We start from the raw sequence: 6000 nt of genomic DNA on the forward strand, positions 1-6000 counted from the left end.
TCCTTGAAACTCCAGTTGTATGATGTGCTTCGGCCTGTCGGTTAGATCTAGGGTTAACAACGTCAACCCTCCAGTAGAGCCGAACCCTTGCGCTCCCCTCTCTGACGCTTGTGGTGGCGCTAGAGGTTTTGTTATTTGTGGAAGTGGAATTAGCTGAGCCACCCTTTGGCCCTGTTGTATCCGTAACGGTGGAAAAGGGGTGTATACCATCATTTGTATTTCTCCAGTATAATCAGCATCAATTACTCCTGGCAATACAAACAGTCCCATCATTGATGCCGAAGAATGCCCTAAAAGCAAAGCACCCATAGCTTGTCCTTGGATTATGATAGGTCTTTGTATCCCTGTTGGCACTTTTTCGGGTCTAGTGGTCATCAGTGAGACGGTTACTGCAGCTGCCAGGTCCAGGCCGAGGCTTCCGGCGGTGGCAGGCCGTAGGAGGGTACCGGTGCTTGTTGCTGGGCAGCAGCTATTTGTGTCTGAGCGCGGCTGCTGTTGGCTTTGTTCGCGCTGCCCTTGTAGTTTCCCGGACGGCGTCGGCAAGCGCCTGTGTTGTGGGAATCGACGCGGCACTTCTGACACCACAGGCTGGTGGCTTGACAATCCCGGCGTATGTGACCCATTCCTCCACAGCGATAACACCTTATTCGGCCGCTAGATGGAGCCTTTACACCAGTTATCGCAGAGGCTTGTAAGGGTGCAAGAGCAGCTAACACCTGAGTCTGCGCTGCCTCAGCTTGTTTGTGTAATCCTGCCCCTAGTTCTTTTATTGCCTCTACTAGCATGGCTTGGGGACCTGTGGGTACACTGGAAAGGCGCTCAAGGGATTGTTCAATGGTCCACTCCCACCCTAAGGTGCTCAATATACTTTTTTTTGCTGCATTACTGTTTTGGATTGCACACTGCTTTAACATTGCACCTTTCATATAGTCAGGGACCCCAGCTCGTTCAATGGCACTAGCAACTTTATCTATAAAATTGCCAAAAGCCTCGTCTTTTCCTTGTTTGATTCCCATGTAGGATGGAATTCCCCCTTCACTAGATCCATGGCCTCCCGGGCTAGCCTCATAGCTTCCCTACACTTATCAGGGCCAAGTAATGCTTGTGCCTCAGTCCGCACAAATGCACCTAAGCCCATCAGCTCGGCTAAGGTGACGCCTTGTAAGGGGTCTCCCGGTGGCCGTTGCACTAGGGTGCATTGCTGCTGTCCTGGTTTGAGCCAGGATTAAGCCAATTTTTCTTTTCACTGATTTTTTTTTTCCTTCAGTAAGCTTTCTTTTAACTAGCAAATGTGTGTTCTGCTAGGCTGATAAGACAGTGGAATGTTTTTCTAACTACTGAGGTTTCAAGGTTACACCTTCACTCCGCCGGCTCAGACACTATGGGGAGATCTCTGACCCCCCCCCGTGGGAGGCTGAGTTAGACAGACAGCAAAATTGGCCAAAGATACTCCATTCCATATATCTACGTAAGCTCAAAGGAAGGTCAGAGATCATAGAGGACAACTTCCTTCCTTCTTCTTCTCGCCTTCTCTTCCGTCCATGGCCGGCGTCCGGGGAGGACTCTGCTCATCCATCACCGTCAACCCTTAGGCTCGAGCTCTCCTGACCCTCATAACTCTCTGCTTTCTCCAGCAGCGGCTCCGGGATTTCTCGGGACTCTTCCCAGTTCAGGGGAGTGCTGTGGGAGTTGCCGGGGGTGGGGGGAGGCGAGAGGTTTTTGCCCATATCTGAATATATCTGTATATAATTGTATATATTTTCTTGTATGATTCATTAGTGTTTTAATTAAAGCTGTGTAGTTTAGTTTTCAATCCAGCCAAGTCTCTCTCTTTTTTTCTCTCTCCTTCCCTACCTGGGTGGGGGGGGGAGGGGATCGAGAGCATTGTTGTCGGACCTGAGTCAAACGGTGACAACAATTAATTGGCGCCCAACGTGGGGCTTGATTTTAAGCCCAGATTACACATTTTCATCAATTGGGAGTGTCCAAAATTCCATCTCTGATGGGAGGAATCCCTCAGATAGCAATGAGCAGTAATTCTGCTGAGTGTCCTGACAGATTGAAAACTGAACAGACACTTGCTGCAATGAATCTATTGGATCTTTTTCCAAACCTGCAATTGTACATGTGGTATGTAGCCCAGGGCCTTCTGCTCTTTGTAGCTGCTCTTGTGATTCTTTTGTGGTTTATTGACAGAACTGTAGCCATAATCAACCGTATCATTACCAGCCTAGTGATCCTAGGGATGATGATACTGTTCTCTATGGGGTCACTGTATGTGTACAGTTACACTGCTAGTCCTACTGGTACAACTCCTAAAGTGAATAGAACGGTCCATGTTGGTAACAGCAATAGCTGGTTCAATTTTACCTCTCCATATTCTTTCAAGCTGAATCTCCCAGCTCTTGATGTGAATAGCATGGTTGCAGTGGGGATGTTTTTGCTGAATGTTTATAATATATTGTGGATGCGTAGGGCCAGATGCTGTTCTGCTCACTGCCATTCCCCCACAGGCAATGTTGCTGCCACTGCTGCTGCCAACACCACTGCTGCCAATACCAACACTCCTGCTGCTACAAAAACAACTGCTCCTACAAAGATAAAATCCAATCCCTCGCAAGTCAAGCTAGTTGACCCTGTGCCGGCGGCGAGGGAAGCGAGCAGTCCAGAATCAATGTGATTGATAAAGCAAGCTTCAATTTATTGAATACACAGTGTTACTTTCATACCCTTTTCCAAAACTACTTGTAGTGATTTCACTGGACGGCAACTACTTGCAGTGATTTTACTGGACAACAACACACATCTGAGTTCCAGGGTTCTTCCTTGTTTTCTATCATTCTACTTCTCTACCTTGTCCTTGAGTTAGTTTAAGCTAACAGAGATTGTTTATACTTGTGTTAGGCTAAAAAAAGAGATTGCTTGTACAGCTGCTGTTTGTGCTACACTCTCAAGGCCTCTCGAGGAGATAGCAGGGGCCCATGGCCCTGCTGCTCAAGCCATTCTGCAACAACCCTGTGACTAGGAGCAAGGCAAAGACAAAAACAGAGGCTGACGGTGAGGAAGGGAAGGATTCTAAATCAGATGATGGAGCGGGTGCCTCTCAGACAGATAAAAAACCAGGCCACTCTCAAGCAGATAAAAGAACAGCAGGCCCTCCTCAATCAGATGACGACGGTGACCTCGCCCAGCCTTTCTCTATGAAAGAACTGCACCTCAAGAGAAAGGACTTCACCCGCATTGATGGTGAGGGAATCCTTCCTTGGCTGCTCCGATGCTTTGATAGTGGTGCTGAGACCTACAATGTGGATGAGAGAGAAGCCAAGCAGTTGGGATCCCTGGCCAGAGATGCTGGTATTGACAGAGCACTTAGTAGTAAGACAGGAACTACTACCCTGTGGGACCGACTTCTTTCAGCTGTGAGAGAGAGATATCCCCACAAGGGTGACATCGGATGGCGCCGAAGCAGAACACCCACTCTCGAGAAAGCCATCACCTACTTGAGAGAGATTGCTGTGCGAGAAGTGATCTATAATAAAGATGGAATCACAGATCCTGATGATGTTGAGTGTGACACACAAATGTTCCGGAAGTTTGTTCAGGCTGTACCAGCAGCGCATGCCCATATATTCTCCTTCATGGGATGTTTTGAAGGTTACGAAAGACCAACTGTACGTGAGGTAACTTTTAAAGCACGACAGTATGGAGACATCCTCTCTGATTCCCTTTACTTCCACACCTCAGCCATTGAAAAAATGACTGACAGGAAGAATAAGATGCCAAATGGATGGGGAAGTAAACTCCAGATTCTTCCTAGAGACAACTGGTCACGTGTTGCAACCATTAAGAAGAGACGTCCTACTACGAGACAGCAGCGAGGAAGACAGGACCCACTGCGACGTCACCTGTGGTCTCTCTTGAAAAATCATTTTAAAGAGGACATGAGAGTCTGGGACAAGAAACCCACTGATGTTCTCCAGTTACGTGTACAAGATCTTCTAAACAGAACAAAGCCAGGAGATGGTTCTTCCAAGAAGAAGGTTGCACCAGTCAACAACCAGGATGGTTCATCGAGCTCTAGTGCTCAACCCTAGGGATGCCCTGCCTCCAGCCAGGAGGAGGAGAGGGACAACCGAGTTTATTGGACTGTGTGGATTCGGTGGCCTGGCACATTAGAACCACAAAGATATAAAGCTTTGGTGGACACTGGTGCACAGTGCACTCTAATGCCATCGAATCATAAAGGGACAAACCCTGTCACTATCTCTGGAGTGACAGGAGGTTCTCAACAACTGACTGTTGTGGAGGCCGGTGTGAGCCTCACTGGTAAGGAGTGGCAAATGCACCCTATAGTGACTGGCCCAGGTGCTCCGTGCATCCTTGGCATAGACTATCTCAGGAAAGGATACTTCCGTGACCCGAAAGGGTACCGGTGGGCCTTTGGTATAGCAGCTGTAGAGACTGAGGACACTGAACAGCTGCGTACTTTGTCTGGCCTTTCAGATGACCCTTCTGTAGTAGGGTTGCTGAAGGTTGAAGACCAACAGGTGCCAATTGCCACTTCAACAGTGCATAGACGACAGTATCGCACCAACAGAGACTCTGTGATCCCCATTCATAAGCTGATTCGGCAATTGGAAAGCCAAGGTGTGATTAGCAGGACTCATTCACCCTTCAACAGTCCTATCTGGCCAGTGCGAAAGCCTGATGGCGAGTGGAGGCTGACAGTGGACTATCGTGGCCTGAATGAGGTGACACCACCACTTAGTGCTGCTGTACCGGACATGCTAGAGCTTCAGTATGAGTTGGAGTCAAAAGCAGCCAGGTGGTATGCCACTATTGACATTGCTCATGCATTCTTCTCTATTCCCATAGCACCAGAGTGCAGGCCACAGTTTGCTTTCACCTGGAGGGGAGTCCAGTACACCTGGAATCGACTGCCCCAGGGGTGGAAACACAGCTCAACCATTTGCCATGGACTGATCCATGCTGCACTGGAGAAGGGTGGAGCTCCAGAACACCTGAAGTACATTGATGACATCATTGTGTGGGGTGACACATCAGAAGAAGTTTTTGAGAAAGGTAAAAAGATCATCCAAATTCTTCTGGATGCTGGTTTTGCTGTAAAAAGAAGCAAGGTCAAGGGACCTTCACGAGAGATCCAGTTCCTGGGAATCAAGTGGCAAGATGGTCGTCGCCAGATCCCAATGGATGTGATTAACAAAGTAACAGCTATGGCCCCACCATCAACTAAAAAGGACACTCAAACCTTTTTAGGGACTGTTGGTTTCTGGAGAATGCATATTCCATGTTACAGTGAAATTGTGAAACCTCTCTATGAGGTGACCCGAAAGAAGAATGATTTCAAATGGGGTCCTGACCAACAGAAAGCTTTTGAGCAGATTAAAAAGGAGATTGTGCAGGCAATGGCCCTTGGACCGGTTCGAACAGGGCCAGACATCAAGAACGTGCTCTACACTGCAGCGGGACACAATGGTCCCAACTGGAGCCTCTGGCAGAAAGCACCAGGGGGAACTCGAGGTCGACCCCTGGGATTCTGGAGCCGGAGCTACAGAGGTTCCGAGGCCAACTACACAACAACTGAGAAGGAGATACTTGCAGCATATGAAGGAGTTAGAGCCGCTTCAGAAGTGATTGGCACTGAAGCACAGCTCTTTCTGGCGCCCAGGCTACCGGTGCTGAGATTCATGTTCCAGAATAACCTTTCTCCTGTCCATCATGCCACCGATGTGACTTGGAGTAAATGGACTGCTTTGATCACCCAAAGAGCCCGAATAGGGAAACCTAATCGTCCAGGTATTGTGGAAACAATTACAAACTGGCCAGAAGGCACCCACTTTGGAATGCCACCACAAGAAGTGGTGAGACGAGCTCAAGAAGCTCCACCATATGATCATCTACCAGAGACTGAGAAACAATTTGCTCTTTTCACCGATGGCTCCTGTCGTCTTGTAGGGAACCGCCGGAAGTGGAAAGCTG

The sequence above is a fragment of the Apus apus genome, chromosome W (assembly GCF_020740795.1).
Source record: "Apus apus isolate bApuApu2 chromosome W, bApuApu2.pri.cur, whole genome shotgun sequence".
Taxonomy (NCBI): domain Eukaryota; kingdom Metazoa; phylum Chordata; class Aves; order Apodiformes; family Apodidae; genus Apus; species Apus apus.